Source organism: Caretta caretta, chromosome 5, assembly GCF_965140235.1.
Source record: "Caretta caretta isolate rCarCar2 chromosome 5, rCarCar1.hap1, whole genome shotgun sequence".
Taxonomy (NCBI): domain Eukaryota; kingdom Metazoa; phylum Chordata; order Testudines; family Cheloniidae; genus Caretta; species Caretta caretta.
Genome location: NC_134210.1, coordinates 93,799,021 through 93,820,733, shown reverse-complemented (window position 1 = coordinate 93,820,733; position 21,713 = coordinate 93,799,021). Strand labels below are relative to the sequence as shown.

Genomic DNA, 21,713 nt, shown 5'->3' with positions numbered 1-21,713 from the left:
CTTTTAGTGTTGATGCTCTACTTTATTCAATACTCGTTATCTGGGCTTGAGCCATTAACATATTCTATGCTTGTAATTCTTTAGAATCCATCTGGTCCCAGCCATGCACAAAGTTACCAGTATAGTTTGTAAGCACAGCAACACTGGTTTAATATGACAGAATCGGTTGACTCAGTCCTTCCATTTAACATAACCTCAGCAGCTATTAAACTTTTTGATACTTGGTGTTTTGCTTAAGACAACTGACTTAAGCTCACAAGCCTCCTGCATCTTGTCTTTCCCACTGTTTTTTGTTCAGCAGGAGGAGTATGCTGGCTGCATGCCACCTATCATAAAATAATAACTTATAACAGGAGTTCAGGTGTTGGCATTCTGTTGCCATTTGAGAATGTCTACCTACATGAGGAGTGGGGAGAGGAATTCATTTCCCTTTAAAAACATATACAGTACAAAAAAGAGCAAGAACTATTGTATGTAAGATGTAAAACACCTTACCTGATCATCAGCCGCAACATGGGAAGAAGTTTCACTGGCATATCAAGAGACAGGAGAAAGCTTGACTTGATTTTATCATGTCAAAGAACTACCTCCCGTTTGTCAGATCTTGTTAGTGGTCCTGATGTTGTTCACACTGGATGTCCACAGAGCTCTGCTTGGTAGCATGGCATATTCTTGGCACATTTTAAAGATAAGTAAAACAAATACAAAGAACTTCAGGCTCAGAAGATGATAGAAACCAGAAATGGTTCACATCCAAATGCCAGTACTTTGAGAAAAAGCTGGATCGGCAAACCTTTTGTAGCTTACAATAGGGAGAACCCTGGTTTACGGTAAAAGAGAAAGAGGAATTCAAACATAAATGGAAAGTAGAATTTCCGGTGTACAAATACTGAAACAGTGTAGTTTTCTTGAACATAAGAGAGTTCACACACATGCTTGGCGTTGCATTGTTAGGGTCTAATGCTAGTTAGAAAAATTATTCCTGCCCGTATCCGAGTTATATCACAAAGTTACATATCATTTTAGTAAGAGCCATAGATTTTCTGACCAGATGGGACCATTATTATCACGTAGTCTGACCACCTGCATGACAAAAGCCATAGCATTCCTGAATCTAGCTCCATAACTTGTGTAGGAGCCAAAGCTCATCTTTTAGAAAAAAAAATCACATCTTGATTTAAAGATTCTAACTGATGGAGAATTTACCACATCCCATGATCATTTGTTCCAAAAGTTAATTACAATGATGCTTTAAAATGTCTTATTTCCAGTTTGACTTTTGCTGACTTCAGTTTCCAGCTGGATCTTATCTTGTACCTTTGCCTGCTAGATTAAAGAGACCTGAGCTATCTTTTCCTTATGTAGGTAATTATACCATGGTGTAAGGTTAAAAGGCAACCATGATTAAGTCATCACACGATAACCTGCGCGCTTTTAGTTGCTCATTTGTAAGGCATGTATTCCAGATCACTTATTCTTGTAGCTCTTCTCTGTACCCTCTACAATTTTTAAACACTCTTTTTAAAATGACACCAGCACTGGACACAGTATTCCAGCAGTGGTCTCTCCAATGCCCTAGACAGAGGTAACATCACCTCCCTACTCATTATGGCTATGTTTATTCATCCAAAGATCACATTAGCCACTTTGCGACAGTATCAAACTAGGAATGCACGGTCAGGTGATAATTGTTAGCAAGACCTTCTCAGCATCATTGTATTCCAGGATACAGGCCACCCCATTCGACCAAGCCACCACCCTGTAAATGTTGCTCACTTTGTTCCTAGATACGTGACCTTGAATTCTATTGCAGGTGTTCCTACATATGATTTTTGTGAGAAAGAGACTTACCCAGGTCATCTGTTTATATTATAGTTACAAAGGGGCTCAAAATCAACTTTACTTTGAGTCCCTGGTTGCAAGCTTCACTCTGGGGAGGCCACTGCCTCTGCATGACAAGCCCCACAGACTGGAAAAGCTAGTCCTACAACTCAAGGAAACAACTGCCTCTACCACATGAGCTAAAATACAACTGCTGGTAGTTCTGAGATCTAACAGGCTCATTATGTTCCTTATAAGCTACAACCAGCCAAAAGAAAGGAAAATACTCACAAACACGTACAATGCAAGACCCTATTTCTACTGACTTCAGTGGGAATAAACAAACCCTAACTGGAATCAGTAGGAGCAAGATGTAACCCAACGCAATCCACAACCACAAGAAAAAAACCATTAATCTAGTATACGCTAGTTTCTTCAATCATAAACAGCTTGTGAGCTGTAAAATAAACTGAACTATATGGAAAGTTCATAAAAGGAATAGCGAGTCACAAACCACAATGGTACTAGATTAGGACACAACATTCATTATACAAAAGTCAAAATTCCAAGTCAGGGTAATTTTTAATTAACTTCAATTCAGAACTGTGCTTGCAGAAATATTTCCTGGCAATTTTCAGACCAAATTAATTTTCCAGTCCAAAGCTATAAAGGAAGAGAACTTTAGAGAAGAAGCTCTTTGTAACCTCCCTATGACTAAGAATGACTAATGCTGCTCAGTAATACTGAGGCTTGCTTGGCTTTATAAAATTGGAACATTTATCTTAGGGCTGTGCTTGTTTTTAAGTTTTTGCATCCTCCAGTGGTATTAATAGCAGATCAGGGCAGTTTATACTGCTCTAGCACATTCTCTTCTGTCTATATCCATTATTTGTAAAAAAAACACTAGACTTTTATTAATTACCAGAGCTGATTCATACTCACTTGTGGGGTAGTTTCCACTCGAGGAAGAACATGACTCTGCAATTTTGACACCAACACCTAAAGACATTGACTTTCTTAACAGGAAAAGGAAGACTGCCTATTTAGGCTTGATAAAAGGAGGCGCTCCACCTGTGCAAAATCCAGCCTCCCTTCTTAATTGGAAAATTGTAATATCTTGGTGATTAATATCAGCTAATGTTGCAGTGAGCCTAAAAAGTTGGGGGTTCCTTATAGTGTCTTTTTAGTCCCATGAATCTAGACCTTCCCCTAGGAAATACCTACAGATAGTGTTTGTGGAAGATTAGTATTATCCATGTTTTTATGTTTTAATTTCTGCACTATCATTCTTTATCTAAAGAAAGAGTTCATTGTATTTCCCTGTACACCACATTAGTGGCACAAACATGCCGCACTAATCTCGCCTATGTAGCCAAGAAAAAGAGTGAAACAAACTGCAGAGAAATGCAAACGTTGCAGTTTACCTTTTAATTTTTTTAATTAAAAATATTTTTTTAATTATAAAATCATTTTGTTTGCATGCTCCTGGAATAATCATTTGCAACAGAAATGGCCGCGCATCAAATACATCCTCAGGCTGATTCAGGAAGTCTCTGATGCATCATCTCTCACCAATTAGGAATAAAGATGCTTTTTAACTGTTTGTTCCAAATATTCCACTTTGGCTGAGATCTAAATTCCATTTAGATCTGAGCTGTGAATAGCAGTGCTGGCTGCTTATGATTTCTGACAGAAAATGTCTGGTGATAACAGTAATTGAGTTAGTCCCCTTTATCTTAGGCATGTGATAAAATATAATTAACACTGTGCATATTCTTCCTCTGGGTTTGTGAGTGGGCTGGGGCAACAAGAGGCACCACATGGCTCTTATTTGACCTGAATCCTGGGGAAAAGAAGGTACAATTAATGCAGATATTAACATTTCTTAATGAGTCGATTAATTAGAAGTGGATGTCTCTTATTATTAAATATACACTCTTATGAACATAAATGTGCATGTCTGGCAGGATTTGATTTTTCTTCTATAGAGCTAAGAGTCCTGATGTTTCAGTATTTATTTTTCATGCCAAACAGAAATCAAAGCATGTTCTTCTGTTTTTAAAGAAATTCACCCAAACCTAGAGAATAATGAAATTATGCTATTATTGTAGCCATCTGTCTCTTCACATCAGTCTTTTATGATGTTTATAGTGCAGTTTCAGGGCTCCATAAGAAATAGTAGTTTACCAGCATTTAATTTGATGATTTAAGTCTCAATTTTGAATTAGCTTAAACCCAGTAGAGATTCATGTGTTTCCATGTTTGGGGATGGGGGTGGGGAGAAAATGCCTGGAAAGTTATTTATTGCGTTCTCCTTGATTGGCTATTAAAGTAGGGGATGATGTGCTCCTCTGCTTTTGTTATATACTTTTTTTTGCTGTTTGCCACCCTGACAGACAGGAAAGTTACATCCAGTGCTAATTTGAGTAACATCTAAAGCCTGGTCTGACAAGGTAAATTCAAATTATGAAGTGATCCCTTCACATACAGAGACCTTGTTAGTTAGATTAGTGGGGGATTAGCTCAGTGTGACAGCTTGTTTACTAAATGTGAGCTATCTGCATTACCAATGCAGGCAGTCTATATATTCATTTAAAGAAAAAAAAATAAAGATGCCATTTTTCTTATTTGTCACAGAGTTCATGTAATATTCCTTCTCAGTTTTCTTCACTGTTGACTTCTTAAGGAAATAGCTGCAAGTGTGTACCTTGGAGCGAGACAGCTAATTTTGTTATGGATGAACATAGTGTTGTGACAAAACAGTGGCACAGCTGTCATAACAGCTGTCACACATTAATCATGACAGCGGCAAATAGCATAATTACTTTATCTGGAATTCCTAGCATGCACACTCAGTATGCACCACTACAGTGTAAGCATATCAAGTGTGGTTTAATTAAAAGACATCAATACAGGTTAGTTAGGCATGGGCTAGGAGACACTGATACAAAATGAAAATAAAATTTATAGTTTCCTTTTTAGGGACACCCAAAGACCAATTACTTAGCCAACAAGGTAATTTGAATCTGTTTTCCTAACCAGCCCTTCTTGATGCATATGCTGTGAGGTAAATTGAGCCACTTGTACAGTTATGTTTCTGACCAAATCTCAGCTATGCACTATTCAATGGCTATTCCTCCTTTCCAGCTGTTTTGTATGTTCACATTTGTCCCGCATCTTCTGGTACACGATAAGATTCTGAAGCACAAATAACGAGTTCCATTGTATATGTGGTAAAACTTTAATTTCCCACACATTTACATATTGAGAGAGTCATGCCATGAAATTTGCACTCTGATCTGGATCTGCACATGCCAAAGTTTGGGTAGTACATATCAGAGGCTCATTATAAAGACAGTCTAACTCATTCCCATGGTGTCAGATGCCACTTACGGTCCAAACAAGGTTCCCCCGCTGTTTCATTCACAAAAAGAGAAGATGAATGCAAGTTAGGTTGAACAAATGGAACTTTATTAAACCCTGTGCACTTCTCTGTCCATGCGGCTGTCCGCCCCTTCTCTCTTTCCCTGATATCTCTTCAAGAACAGTCCTTCCAGGAAACATGGTCTCTCTGTAGGGTGACCAGACAAGAAGTGTGAAAAATCAGGATGGGGGTGGGGGGTAATAGGAGCCTATATAAGAAAAAGACCCAAAAATCGGGACTGTCCCTATAAAATCGGGACATCTGGTCACCCTATCCCTCTGACGCCAGTTCCAGAGATCATGATACTCTCCCATCTTTGTCTATCCTGGGCCTTTCTTTGTATATTCTCTATGTCGTTAAGTCCCATAAGTTTTTTTCTCTCTGAGTAGCGTTTGATGGAGGAGTTCTTTCATTTGACGATAGTGGCTATCAGAGGGTGCTGATTTCAAACAACCCAAGTCCAGGAGTGTTTGGAACTGAGGTTTATTTCAGGCTCACAACTAGTTCCATATTTCTCTACTTCAGCATCATTTTACAGGTCTATGGCTGCATTTAGCTTTGTGGTGCCTGCTGTGTTTGGATTTAGTTTAAGTTTAACACCACTGTGTTGTTGCTAAGGCTCAGTGAAGGCAGCCAATTCCATTGGTATTTACCATCTCTCAGTATTTTTACTTTTTGCTCCAAATTTGTAAAGCTTTGTGATTCACTGAATTCACTTATTGAATTTCTAGGAGCAGTTCATGAATTGTACTGAAGCAGAGTTAATGAAATATTAATGAATCAATTTCCATAGACATGGACTCATTATCTCACGGGATGCCGTTGGAAAACACAGTCCTACAGGCAGTGTCCTTCCGCCTGCCTGCAAGATGATTTGATTTTCTTCTATTATTAATTTTTTAAAAGCCCACACTCAGGGACTTCTTGATAACTTTGGACCAGCAGTTTCCCACCAGATAAAATGAAGGGAAACTATTGTGATACCTTTGCTGCACCTCACTAATCTGTTGAAAATGATCTCCTATAAGCAGGCAAAAAGAGTTTGTCAATGAGGTGTGTGGATCATAGGAAGCAAAAGCCATGCTGAGAAGTTTCTAATCCTTTCAAAAAGAAAAATCAACAATTTTTTTAAAAATCAAAATGAGAGTTGTGGGAAAATGACAAAATACTTTACCAATTAACTTCTGGATGGAATTATAACTGATGAATCAAGCACTTGGCATCTGATATAAATTTGCACGGGGCAGGTAAAATTTGTACTGACATGGAGCTGTCCTCTGCAAAAGATCATGTAAGAACCTGTACTCATTTGACTTGTCAGTGTTTTTAATGATAATTTTAACAAAAGATGGGTGAACCTGCCAAGGCTTGCCTTTCAGATCAGCTGCTGACCATAACCTTTGTCCCGTACAAAGCCCCAGACTGAACTGCTTGGGCCTAATTCTCCTTTCACTGTATAGCTTCCTCACTGTAGCTCTACTGACCTTCCTGGGGTTACTCTTGAACACACACAACCAGTCCCCTTCTCTCAGCATTGTACCAGGACTAGAGTCCAAGCATGCAGGATTCTTCAGGGCTCACAGCCCAACATGAGAAGCCTATTACATCATGACACAAATAGTAACCCTTTGTCTATCAAAATGACTTCACAACATTCAGGTTGGAGGCAGCAGTCTCAAATGCTACTAGTTTAGGTCACCGTGGATTGGTACTCAAACTATGCACCTAGCCCTGATTTTTAGGCTGTTCTATGGCATTTGAAATTGACTGCAATGTGCATTCTATACAATATTTCTTCACTGAATTTCAAAAGCCATGCTTGCTTGACTAAAATGAGAGCGTTAACATGAAAATCCTTTATTCTTTTCTCTGTTCATTAGATACCTCTCAGTAGCACTTTCTCTCCCTAACAATGGGAAGCAGCAGGCTTTTGGTGTAAAAACTAATGGCAGCCAATTGTATTTATCTCCTTGACTAAGAGGTTTATTATTTATCTTCCCTGTTGCAGTGCCCATGTGGCAGTGCTGATATTGAGCAGCTGGACAGATTGCACCCTGGAGCCACATCTGCAGCTATATAGATCAACATCACTTGCATTGCCTCAGAGCTGAAGAAGGTTATCTTCTGTCAGCAAGATTTAGTACCTACTTCATGAATTGTTAAGGGTCTCCCCCTTCCTTATTTGGTTTTCAAACTGCATTAGTGTAATCTGGTACTGATTGTTAACAGCTGATTAGTTAAGCTTTTGTTTACTTCCCCCCCTAATTAATAGGGACTTCCACTGGGGTTTGTGAAGATGAATCTTGAACGGTAAGCTGAATACACAGAGTTCATGGAAGCTAGAAAAAGACAGTAAAAGATCATAGGCTATAAGACATTACAGTAAGATTCAGAGATTCCAAGGTCAGAAGGGACCATTGTGATCATCTAGGAAGAAACATCTGGATGCATGATTATGCCAGGGATTATATTTCTCAGTATTGGACTGGACCAGCTGGTAATTATTTAAATTAGGTCTTCACTAAAGAACTGAGTGGGTCAAATCCAAAATAAGTTGGCTCCCATATTCAGCAGGAAAAAAAATTCCTTCTGAAGCTATATCTTATCACATCCCACAGAGAAGCTGTAACAGCTGACAGGATCTTTTTTTAGAGAGACAAGGTGGGTGATGTAATATCTTTTACTGGACCAACTTCTGTAGACCAATAAAGAAGAGGAGCTCTGAGTAGAAGTTGATCCAATAAAAGATATCACCTCACCCACCTTCTCTGTCTAATATCCAGGGGCCAACAGAGCTACACCACACCACCACTGCATAGAGGATCTTCTATAGCAATTTACTCAAAAAATACCAAGTTCTGTAGCAATCCCATGCCCCTTGAGACATTAATAAGCTTCTGATTGGATTTGCTGTTTTGTTGGTAGTAGGGTAGAGTCCAGGAAGTTATGTGGGCCAGTGCTTGAATAATGGCCTAGGAGATAAGATTCTAGTTTCTCACCCCCACTCAGGTGGTAAATTTGGAAGGAGTGACTCAGTCAGCCAAGATGAATGTGTTTAAAGATAGAGCTGGTCCTGAACCAAAAATATGATTCCCAATCAGCACTAGGGCAAGATCAAATCTGGATCTGAACTTTGCAGCTGAGACCCAGCTCTAGTTAATATACAGCGATAGGATGAACCAGTTTAGATAAAGCTAGAACAGGCTTACAACTTTGTGGGTCACATTCTCGTGGTTGCGGTCATATCAAAGGCGGTAGAATTTGTCCTTCCACTTTTTCTTTTAAAGTTTGAAAAAGTTCAGTTTCAAATTAAAACAAATTAAAATCACCTGTGTTACTTCCACTCCAGATTTCAGGAAGGACCAAAAGAACAAATACCAGAAGAATGAGGCCAGCTCAAGTCAGGAAATGCTGGCACTCTTATACTAATGTTTATTATTGCAAGACTTTCAGACCAGTTTCCAGACCCAAGAAGTTTGGTGTAATATCCAAGCTTCTGATGCAAATCTCCAAACTTTTTGTCATAAAGCAGAACCTTGCTGAAGATATATAATTTATTTAATTCAGAAGCAAACACCTTCTTTTCCCTCCTCTAACGCCCTTTCCTGGTTAAAAAACCCTTATGACCCCCAAAATTGGAAAGGTTTTTCTTTTTAAAAGTTGTCTCATGCCACAGTTCATTCTGTTCTACACATACCCCTGTTGACGGAAGCCAAAGTTGACTACTTTTCAACACATTAATTTGTGTAATGGCCCAATGTATTAGCATAACAGTCATTTTAAAGCATTTATTTTTAATCAAGCCTCTTCTGCAATATAGAGTGTATAAGCACATAGGGGACTCTGAGCAAAATTTGACCCGCTTTATATATATCTCATACAAATTTGCATTACAAGGGTGTATTTATTATATATAATAGAACTGGAAAGAATCAGAGATGTGCTTGAGCTGCACTGATTGGATCCAGAATCGAACTTTCCCAAAGTTTGCTACTTGCTTATATCCAGAGTGTTGGTTCAGACTTATTTCTAGTATGAGTAATAGTTGTCATAGTACAAATACTAAATGGAACTGTGGCATCTGAAACCTATGGTGTTCAAATAACCAAGTAATTTACAGTTGAGAATGTTTTCTTTTTTCACTTTCTGCATTTTCTAAATAGTAAAAATCAGACCTTTGAAAATAACCTTTATTCTAAAGTACCATTTTCAGTGGCCTAAGGGCTTAAGTTTTGCTTCATGAATATTTAACCAGAACATGATTTGAATCATGTTACCAGGATCCACCACTGACTCGTTAAAGCAAAATTAAATAGTCTTTCTGACAACGGGAGACACAAGCAGCACTCCTTTAAACGTTGTGAGGGGAATTATGGTGTACTTTTAATCATGAGTGGCTCATTTCATTCTGGCTATTTCAAGTGCACTACATCTTTCAGAAATTAGAATAAAATATTGTGAATTAAAGCAGGGCTATGCTTTGCATGGCGTAGAACCGAGTTAAGTGTAGACTTACTCATCATAATGTGGAGTGCAGTAGCCTACTGATTTTTTCTTCTTCCTCTACATAAACGCAGTACAAGGAATATTACTAATGAAGTGGATGCTGGGTCACCCAGTCACCATATGAAAAGGTTAACACTTTCTTTTAAGTATCCCATCAATCACTATGAATTAATTTGGTCTTCCATGTGAAAGTACTGATCATAATAAATTCAAGTGCTATTTCATGAAAATGTCAAATGTCCACCCAGAAAACTTTATCAATATAGAAAACCTTAACCAGGACCTATTCCCAATCTTTCTGCAGATGACCTGGGTTTTAATGCTTTGTATTATACACACACTGGTCAATATGCTCCCCTTGATGCAACGGGGACTTAGATTGTAAAGCCATTTTACCTAAAAATTTATAAAGTGCCTATAAACATGGTAGCCAATCTTTGTAGGCCAGGGATCTTGGGTAAAATTTTCAAAAGCACTTAGGAGCTAGGACAAGTGAGTAGGAGTGGGATTCACAAAGATATTTAGGTGCCCAACTCCCATTGAAATCCACTTAAATAACTTTGTGAATCCCGCTCTATAAGCCTATGTCTCATTTCCAAAAGTAACTTAAGCATTCAGAAGCCTAAGCTGTACTAAAAGTCAGTGGGACTTAAGCATCTAAATCACTTAGGGCCAGATTTTTAAAGGTACTTAGGCAGAAAACGGGATTATCCAGTGACAGCTAGTGCTTAATACCCATTAAAATCAATGAGTTTTACGTGCCTAGAAGCTTTTGAAAATCCCACAAGCTGTCTAAATACCTTTAAAAGTCTGGCTGCTAGGTGCTTTGAAAATGTTACCCACTGTTTTACTCTTTGTCTGTAAAGTGACATGCATATCAGTAGTGCAATAGAATTAATAAGTAGGGATGTCAAGCTATTAAAAATATTAATCATGATTAATTGAATGATTAAAAATTAATTGTGATTAATCACACTTAATAATAGAATATCATTTATTTAAATATTTTTGGTTGTTTTCTACATTTTCAAATACATTGATTTCAATTACAACACAGAATACAAAATGTACAGTGTTCACTTTGTATTTTTTATTACAAATATTTGCACTGTAAAAAACAAAAGAAATAGTATATTTCAATTCACCTAATACAAGTACTGTAGTGCAGTCTCTTTATCATGAAAGTTGAACTTACAAATGTAGAATTATGTACAAAAAATAACTGCATTCAAAAATAAAATACAAAACTTTAGAGCCTGTGAGTTCACTCAGTCCTACTTCAGCCAATCGCTCAGACAAACAAGTTTGGTTACAATTTGCGGGAGATAATGATGCCTGCTTCTTGTTTACAATGTCACCTGAAAGTGAGAACAGACGTTTGCATGGCACTGTTGTAGCCAGCGTCACCAGATATTTACATGCCAGATGCCCTAACGATGCCCTTCATGCTTAAACCACCATATCAGAGGACATGTATTCATGCTGATGATGGGTTCTGCTCAATAATGATCCAAAGCAGAGACCAGCATGTTCATTTTCATCATCTGAGTCAGATGCCACCAGCAGAAGATTGATTTTCTTTTTTGGTGGTTCAGGTTCTGTAGTTTCCGCATCTGAGCGTTGCTCTTTTAAGACATCTGAAAGCATGCTCTACACCTGGTCCCTCTCAGATTTTGGAAGGCACTTCAGATTCTTAAACCTTGGGTCGAGTGCTGTATCTATCCATAGAAATCTCACATCGGTACCTTCTTTGTGTTTTGTCAAATCTGCTGTGAAAGTGTTCTTAAAATGAACATGTGCTGGGTCATCATCCGAGATTGCTATAACATGAAAAACATGGCACAATGTGGGTACAACAGAACAGGAGACATACAATTCTCCCTCCAAGGAGTTCAGTCACAAATGTAATTAACACATTATTTTTTTAACGTGCATTATCAGCATGGAAACATGTCCACTGAAATAGCGGGTGAAGCATAAAGGGGCATATGAATGTTTAGCATATCTGGCACGTAAATACCTTGCAACACTGACTACAAAAGTGCCATGCAAATGCCTGTTCTCACTTTCAGGTGACATTGTAAATAAGAAGCAGTCAGCAGCATCTCCTGTAAATGTAAACAAACTTGTTTGTCTTAGCGATTGGCTGAACAAGAAGTAGGACTGAGTGGACTTGTAGGCTCTAAAGTTTTATATTGTTTTGTTTTTGAGTGCAGTTATGTAACAAAAAATCTTCATGTGTAAGTTACACTTTCATGATAAAGAGATTGCACTACAGTTCTTTTATGAGGTGAATTGAAAAATAATACTATTTCTTTTATCATTTTTACAGTGCAAATATTTGTAATAAAAAATTAAGTGAACACTGTACACTTTGTATTCTGTGTTGTAATAGAAATCAATATATTTGAAAATGTAGAAAAACATCCAAATATATAGAATAAATTTCAATTGGTATTGTATTGTTTAACAGTGTGATTAATCACAATTAATTTTTTTAATCACAGTTAATTTTTTTTGAGTTAATCATGTGAGTTAGCGGCAATTAATCAACAGCCCTAATAATAAGTAATAAATATTCATAATCTTTTTTTTTAATGGAACAGAAAAGTTTTAGGGTCTGGGAGAAGGCTGGACCCTGAAGTTTGGAGAGGTCCAACTGTTAAGAGGAAGCCATCCTCTTTACCCAGAATCACACTGATCAGGAGACTTCAACATAGCCATTCTGGTTTCTTAATTGCATTTTGAACTATTTCTTTTATAATGCATGACAAAAGCACACCTAATGTTTGATGATAACATGCATCCTTTGGCCTAATCCCCAGTAATACAATCTAGAGAGGGTGTGTGCTTTTATGACAGTAACAGACATACTAGTTTGCCTCATTGCTTAAATGTTATAAAGCATGTTCTAGTGATCATCACATAATAATAGTTTGATAATACTTTAATAATAGCATGCTTGGCATAATAATAGGTTTACAACATAGTAATAATCCTAATTACAGAGAGAAAAACATTCCAGTAAAAAATCTGATACAAAAGGATTTTCATAAAACAGTTTACTGGTCTTCTAGCTGTCTCCCACAGCAGCAAAAAAGAAAAGGTTTGACTTAGAAGCATGAAGAAAAACAAAAAAAATGTTGATTGACTTTGTAGAGTAAGATTGTTCCAGGGAGTAAAGATCTGACTGACTGTTCTGGGAAGTTGTTTTGCTGAGCATGTTTTCTACCAGGTAATATCACATCACGTAGCAGTGCTAGTTATTTAGTAGAAAATGATTTGCTCTCCAAACTAAGAAGAAACACTAGTCAGTCATAAAGGAAAAAATGACCAAAAAAAAAAAAAAAGACATTACATCCCCATCTAAGCTCAATGTATGAGGTTTTTAAATTCATGTAGAAATCCTCAGTGCTTTTCTCTTTTAAAGGATACTACTGATTCTTGCAATTTTAATGATTACCGGAATAAAGAATATTTCCCTAAGCCACCCCATTTAAACCTGTGTCAATGTTTACCTGGCACTCAAACTCTGCTGAGCAGGGAATATGTGCCACAGAAATGACATATTTAATTCACAGGAAAAAAATGGAGACACTCAAGACCAAAATTTCAAAGCATTGAATGCCCCTACATTAGGCCATTATGGATGCAATTACATGGCCTGAGTTTGTGCCTACAACTGAGTATCAAAGCAAATGTGGTAAAAGGGGAAAGAGTGTCTGAAACAATGACTGTGTTGGGGCCCTACAGAGTAGCTCTCTGTATGTCACAGAAGAAATTCTTGCAAAGGTCCAGGTGTGATAGAAGCAATCATGAACCAATTTGTGGAGCTACAGAATGATCTGTAAAGCCAAACACACAGGAGCCATGCTCTATTTGTGATAGTTAATGTGGGCACAACAAGTGCCTACCAGAGAGCTATATGGAGAAATCACAGGTATTAGAATCCAGCCTGCCACTTCTCCTACATGTAAGTGCCATGTGCCATTCACAGGAGGGTTAGTTAATATAATAACTTCCCCAGAGATGGGATGTACCAACAACAAGTCTTGAGAAAATTCTAATTATCAACTGCCCTTATATTACCCTTAGTGCAGTCTCCTCAGGGAATGAGATGACTTCAGATGGGAGAAGGGGTTCCATTCAATCCATGTACTAGTTGCTTGTGAGACCAGTCACCTTAACACACAAGAGCATGATTTGCACTACTCCCTCTGATTATCCACACTTGCCAACACAACTTAGTTCCTCCTCCCCACTACCCCACGCCCATTAAAATGGTTTGTGCAAATAACTAGCTAGTCACAGAAAATAAGATTTGTTCTACATGGTGCTATACTGAAATCACTAACTTTTGCAATGAACAATAAAGTTTAAAAGCTTGTACAAAAATAATAAATGATAACTTTAAAGAAAAAGGGTAAGGTGACAAAAGGCTAGGCATTTATTTCAGCATATTGGATCCCTGGTGGATTGCAGTCTCTAGTACAAATAGTGCAACACTAAGGGTATGTCTACACTGCAGCCAGAGGAGTCATTGCAGCATATGTAGACATACCCAAGCTAGCTTTAATGTTGCTAATTCAGAACAAATAGCAGAGAAGCCACAACAGCAAAGACTGCAGTACGAACTAGTCAGTCAAGTACAAACCCACCAGGGAGCCTGGATATATACGGTGGTGGCTAGCCCATACTGCCATGGCTTCATTGCTATTTGTACACAAGCTAGTTGGATTAAAGCTAGCTCAGGTATGTCTACATGTGCTACAGTCACACCTCCAATTGCAGGGCAGATGTATCTTAAGACAGAGCTGGGGACTACATAGTAACACTACATATTGGAGTGACATTAAGAAACAATGTTACCAAATATGACATGTATCCCCTTATCCTCTAAGGTCAATGCATTAATAAAAAGAACAGGATGTCTGTTTAAACTAGCTAAAACAAATCAGGAACCAACCATGCCACACAGTCCTCTGCTGTGTGCTGCACAAGATGATGAAAACAGAAAAAACAATCAGGACACTTATTATATTTAACTTTCTATGTATGAATGAAAAGTGTGTGGTGGCCAGCAATAATATCCATTAATAGTTGTATATAATTTTACAAGAGTAATATTTAGTACATTAAATGAAGAAATTGAAAAAAAGATATGAAACTATGAATTCAAAAAGATCCTGCCATCCCATTCCAAATCCTTTGAGCAAAAGAGCCTCTTACAAAAAAGAAATTAATTGGAAAAAAAAGAACTTTAAAAGAAATTGAAAAGGAAAGGAAATTACTACATGTTACTATAACTGGGGACAGATTGTATCACAGGATTATTAGAATCTGGAGGAAAACATTTTTTAAATTGAATTGGATTATTTATTACAGTTCTAAAAAGTATTGAACACAAGGAAGAGTCCAAGCAAATATTAGATTAGACCAGGAAATAATGTATATGAGAGAAGTGGCTCTGAGATAAATCTCTATATAAACATTACAAATATTAAATTTTTCTTCACGTAGCTCAGAGCTGATAAGAATAGCGTTGCATTTTCTAAATAGCTCGCAGCGTAGTTCTAGTTGCTACCTAGGTAGAAAAAACATAGGTCAAATTCTGACAGGAAGAAAGCCTGTATTCGACAGGGGAGAGAACAGGGTGGGAATTTTCTACTCCCATCCTGGCTCCTCCCAACACTAACACAAAGACTGTTTTACAGGCCTTCCATTAGAGAAGCCACAGAAGCAGTGAGATAGAATGGCACTCACATACCTATCTCTGCATTTCTGAGGTAAAATGCCATTCTAAGGAACCATAGACTCTCATACATGTTAATAGAATAGATTTATTTTCACAACTCCCCATGAGAGAGGGATGCATTTTATAAATGGGGAGCTGAGACACAGGTATTGAAGTGAAGTGTTGCACAACTAGAAACTGAACCAAGGTCTCCTGAGGAATCCAGACCAGTGCCATAATCATAAGGCCATCCTTCCTCTTTCGGTCAGTCTATTTCTACACTATGCCGGCACTATTTGCTAATTGGGCAGCTGCTGGACAGAACACATGTACATGCTAAAGCCCATGTTCTCCTCTTTGTTAAAGTCAAAGGTATTGCACTGATGTAATTACTTTAATTTGTGGTTTGGGACCATTCACAATTGATAAATTCTGACCCAATCTGTTTTACCAAAATTTGAAAAGTATTGCAGCCTTAGAATAGAACCTCAGCAAAAGTAACAATACCACCCAAGGTTAAGACTGTTAAAAATCAAAACTAGGGAAGACAAGAAATCCCAAAAGTTCCAAATAAAATGAGGGAAATGGTTCTTTGGCTAGATGGGTTTGGCATTTTTCAGCACTATTTTTTCTGCTCATTTTTTAAAAAATAAATTGACCCAAGGTACACATAAGGTCTCTCACATGTATGTAGACCACAGGAGCCCAAGAAAATGAAATAATATTTAATACTCTCACCCATGGCTTCTTTGCGGGAGGGGTCTTCCAATCACAGTAAGTACAATGGGAGTCTTCAGAAACCCTGTAAAACACTGCTATTCAATATATCTGTTATGGAGGGTGACACATTTATTTTATATTTTACATCCTGTCTGTAGAAACCTAAAAAGTTTATGGTTGAAAGCACTGGCTGGTCAGAGCTGACAGAGTTACTGCTTTTCACCTCTACTATTTTGAATGTGGCCCAGGCTACCACTGAAATCTTTTGATGGCCGTTCCCCATGAATGTAAAAGTGATATTATGGTATCAGTCTAGTTCCTAGGAAACAAAGATGACCACCACATTGGTAATTTCATTGTTCAGTGTAACAAATTTAATTGAAGGATTGCCATTCATGAAGGAATGGTATACTGCTCCGATACTAGTCCACTTCAGGTAGATTTATTAATTGCCTTCTGAGAGAACTATTGATTTCAGTTTCTCTCTTTTCATTCATAATAAGATTAAGTAAATATGGAAAAAGCTCCCAGGCTCTAGGCACCTTTGACATAAGTTACAAATACAATCACAAAGAATAAGCCTGCCATTTCCACTCAGCCCCAAACCAGAATATAACCAACCCCAGACCGTAACATCTCTCATCTAGGGACACCAGCCATTATCATGTCCTGGCCTCTCAGAAGCGTGGTTAAATAGATGGGCCTTTTATGCCCTGAAACACAACAAATTCAAGCTAATTCACACCAAGCAGGGGAGTAAATTCACTTACGAAAAATGACCAGCTGGTGCATCTCCTCCCTTTTAAACTGAGGAGACTCCACCTCAAGCACCCTTGTTGATGGCAGCAGTGGCTGTGTTATACTGGGAAAAGGGCAGTCTTTCAAATAAATAGGTCCCAAACCATTTCAGACTTTATAGGTCAAAATCAAATGTACATCCACACAAAAATCAAGAAACAGCCAATGCTGCCTGAAGAGCATCTCTGATTTCTGGGTTGATTTAAGATGTAGAGTTCATTACTGTAGTAGAGTTCTGAAGTGACAAATCCATGGACGATTGCAGGAAGGTCCGCATCTGCAGAAAAATGGTTAAAAACACCCAGCAAATAAAAGATTAAAAGAAAGGACACCCCCACCATTTGATCATCTAGCAGCAGACAGGCATCCAAAAATGTCCCCTAAATATACCATTCTTCTAGATGAAGAACAGTTTCCATAGCAAGTAATTTCAACTGGGGCTGAGAGTGACCACGATTAGCATATGAATAATTTGTGTAAATGTTGGTCCAGAAAATTTTGTTAGCTTAGTGTGCCCTGAGAACATACATTATGTTAGAAAACATTAACTAACACTACGTTAAACATGAGATTGCCCTTATTATAGGTAAGGACATTCACCTTAGGGGGAGGGATAGCTCAGTGGTTTGAGCTTTGGCCTGCTAAACCCAGGGTTGTGAGTTCAATCCTTGAGGGGGCCATTTAGGGATCTGGGGCAAAAATCAGGGATTGGTCTTGCTTTGAGCAAGGGCTTGGACTAGATGACCTCTAGAGGTCCCTTCCAACTCTGATATTCTATGATCTACAAATGTCTTAGCTGGTTGTGGTTAAGCCCAGGAATGATCAAAACAGTTTTTAAACAGTGCTTGCCCATTTACTTGAGGTGTTAACATGATGCCTTTCCCCAATGTAGATATCACTTAAGAGGCTGGGGAACGGTCCACACCCAAATGTAATGTTTTTTCTTCCCTCACCAGCTGCCAAATGGATTTTCTTCATATCTGTTTCTCCTTTTAATTTTTAACACATCAGCTTGAAAATGTATGTTGGTCCTTAAATTCATGTCTATGCCTAAAAGGAGACTATAAAATAGGTGCTTTAAAGACTGCATCTGAAAGAGTACTACTCACTGTACAGACTCCAAGTCTCATTACTAACCTTTGACTCAAAAGCAGTCCAAGCGGACCCTTTTTATGCTCATTGACATTTTTTTTTTCATAAATACAAGTAATTAGAGAAGTTGAAAGCTGAATATATTCTCTGAGTTGTGGTACTAATTACAATGTGGAAATTTGACCTTTTCAGCATCCTGAATCACATTAGCCTTCGCCTAGTAATTCACATGACTGAGATGTATTTAGAGTTTGTAATATCACTATATTGATCGGGTGAGAGGTTTTTCCTTGTTTGTTTATATATCTTTTTATAATTCTCTAAGTAAGGTGAAGAGGTGATCTAGTGATCTCCACTCATCATTTTAATATCATAAGAGTGAACTTCAATTCTGTACTGGTCTTAAACTACATGATAAGACCTGTCAATATCACAGGCAACTGCTTCCTAAGAGCATGATACCACATGCCAGTTGGAAGCAAGCAGGTGCCAACATATTTTTCCACTTGGAAGACACGGGCAGGAAAATGGATTGAAGCAGCAAAGGGGGGTTTCTCAACAAGGAACTGTTAACAAGCATGTTCAGTATTATCCTTTGCTCACAAATTCTGCCTGTGTCTCAACCTCCCTCACCCCAATCCCTGCTTGTCAGACTGATAAGAAAGAACTGGTCACTTGGAAGCTGCAGAGGGAATTTTGTTTCAATCACAGCCAAGCTGCTTCAAGCAAGCTCTAATATTATCGTAAGCCAAGGACGTCAAATTTTTTTTGGTAGGAATACAATAATTCTGTAAATCCAAGGTTGGAAGTATTCCCAGGTTTTTGATGGAAAGGAAACAAAAGTGGACATATGCAGCTATTCTGAAGTGCAATCTCATTAAATTAAAATCCTGCCTCTTCCTCCCACTCCCCAACAAGTCAATTCTGAAATCTCTTCTTTCTGATTTATAACACTTAAACTAGAGGCCAAATTCACAGCTGAAGAAGCGAGGGCAACTCCCTGTGCCAGGGAGGTAGCTGTACTCTAAAGAGAAGGCAGGTAGTCTTACACTTCAGAGGACAGCTTTAGATAATCCAGTGGTTCCATAGGCACTCTGCCATCTAAAGCTGAAGTGGCAGTATGCTAAACAAACACATACCAGTTGCCTGGAACAAACCAGGGGCAGAGTTCCAAAGGAAGACTACTAAGAATATGTCTGCATTTGACTAGGAAGGTGTGATTCCCAGCTCATGTAGACATATCTGTACTAGTGCTTCTTGAGCTAGCACCTAAAAATAATAGCATGTCCACAACTGCATACGCAGTGGCTTGGGCTAACCTCCTGAGTGCGTACCTGGGGGGGGTCCGGCGGGATTGTACTTGGGGTGGCTAACCCAAGTCATCACCCATATCGCTGTGGACATAGTGCTATTGTTAGGTGTTATCTCAAGCAGAGCTAGTGCAGGTATGTCTAATGCGACCTATACTGCTACATAATTAAGCACTTCTGAAAATTGTACCCAGTAAGCTCTGTGTGGTAATGCCTCGTACACTTTTGGTTACTATAAAATATATGGAATGGAAATATTAATTTTGAAGTTCTACATATGGCAAAACATATACAATGTATGATTTGCATGGAGTTAGCAAGTGCTCAGCACTATCCAGGATTTTTCCCATTGAAATAGCTTGTGTTTTATAATTTATTTATTGTGAGGAATAATGGGTAAGAAAGTCTTCGCTGATCACTGACTCAAGCTAGCATAGCTAATCTTTTAAACCATGCAAGAGAAGCAAGTAAAACTGGATTCTACCCCCTCAAATTACCTCTCTCCCCAGCCCTGTAAAGTAACTAAATAGTAACTGGTGTGGGCAGCCTCTGGTTACCCAGTGAAAACGTGGCAGGCATCTAGGGTTAACTTAGAAATACATATTTTGAGAGAAAACAGATTGGGAGACATTGAAGAGTCATCTACAATCTTGAGCTAGAGGATGCTCCTGAGGCCCTGTCCTGGATTGGGGGTAGTACCGAGCTGTATTGTCTCAAACGGAGCACACAAAGGAGCAGAAAATCTCTTGCAACAAATCAGTGCCTAGGGGAGCACTGAAAATGGCAGTACCTTTTTAAGGGGTGCAGCTTATTTCCCCCCGCACAGTGCGGGGAAGGCAAAACCTCCTTTTGTTTCTGCACGAGTAACTTAGGAATAGTCCCCAGGCTTCACTGTGTGTAGGGGGTGCAATTCTATCTGAGCCCCATAGGGGGAAAGTCATCTTATTCCCTTCCCCACTCTGTCCTGTATGTGCGAAGTATGCTAGTTAGAACAAAGTCCATGGATAATTAAATCTGTAAAATAACTGTTGATTTTCAAACCATTACCTAAAACACATTTCTATTAAACCAAAGACCCTAGTTCTGTTTCAGCTATTGTGCTACTGCATGACCTGATAGTATGGGGCTATATTTTACTGTGGTTAGGGAAAAAAAACACACCTCAAGCCATAAAAATAACTTTGCAGGGAATGTGATGGATCTGCACCAGGAGGGAGAGCCTTCAGAACATGAAACATGCTGGCTAGTTAGATTCCTTTGTAGCTCCCACATCACTCAGACACAGCTGCCTCTGCTTTAATCTACACTTGACAATTGCTGGGAAGGCAAACCTCAGGCTTCTCCAGAGGGCCAAAAAAAGGGCTGTTGTCAGTGTTTTACTACCAATAATTTCAGCCTTCTGGGAAACTGCACCTTTCTAGTTTACTGTATTATTTCTGTGAAACTCAAGCCAGTGTTGAGATGTTGCAAAGGAAACAAATTGATATTTAGGCCTATATCCGTAGTTGGTGTAAATCAGGAACTCCATTACCTACAATTGAGGTATTCCAATTTACACCAGCTGAGCATTTGGCCTCATGATAAAATGAACTAGAAGAAGAATTTGGATCATGGTAAAAGGAATTACCTGTGGGGCAAGCAGCTACTCAATAAGAGTATGGAAGCAGAATCAGGCCCAAAATGTTGGGGGAAACTGATACGCAACATCGCAATTGTCCATAATTTTCCATTGTCAGGATCCCAACAAGGGCAGTCAGGGCCAAAGGTCAGAGCATGTGCAAACCTGCAGCTGGGAGAAGTGGAGGAGCTAATAGTCAGATTCCAGGTCAGGCTCAACACCAAGGATCAGAGTCTGAGTCAGGTTTCAGGGTCTGACTCAGGAGGTGAAGTTCAAATCAAGCCAAGACCAAAGCCAGGAATTCAGGCGCTATCATGGCAGCTACATGCTGTTGCCTACACACTTCCTGGAGCGCCTCTTGGGTTTTATCGGGCAGGGAACCAATCAGGAGCCAGGAGGCTGCTGTCTGTCAAACCCTTGAGAAGGAGTTTCCCATGATCCGTGTCCACAGCGGGTTATGGGAAGTGGAGCACAAACTGGTTGGAATTGCCACTGGGTAGCAGCTTGGAGATGACAGCTGCTTGGTAGCTCTGCAGCCCTGTGTTCTAGGGAGTCTTACACTCATTTGGGAAACTGCATGTTACAGCTATGACAATTTTAGGCCAATTCTGTTCCTGCTGACATCAATTGCAAAACTTCTTTTAAATCCAATGAGAGCAGGAGTGAGACATTAACCATTGTTCCCCTAAA

General features: G+C 38.7%; 1 long non-coding RNA gene across 5 annotated transcripts in view; it reads right to left on the bottom strand.

The window, feature by feature from the left end:
* Positions 1–621: 621 nt before the first annotated feature.
* The window catches only part of LOC142072175 (uncharacterized), a 99,821-nt gene continuing 78,729 nt past the window's right edge, over positions 622–21,713 (bottom strand). For 2 of the 5 annotated variants that reach the window (XR_012668558.1, XR_012668561.1), the window contains exons 5-7: positions 16,976–17,280; positions 16,224–16,287; positions 12,706–15,331 (exon numbers count right to left, since the gene is read on the bottom strand). This is a non-coding gene — a long non-coding RNA (uncharacterized LOC142072175). Of the gene's footprint in view, positions 821–12,705; positions 15,336–16,223; positions 16,288–16,975; positions 17,281–21,713 lie in introns of those variants that run through there. The other 3 variants (XR_012668560.1, XR_012668559.1, XR_012668562.1) reach the window with 3 other exon arrangements.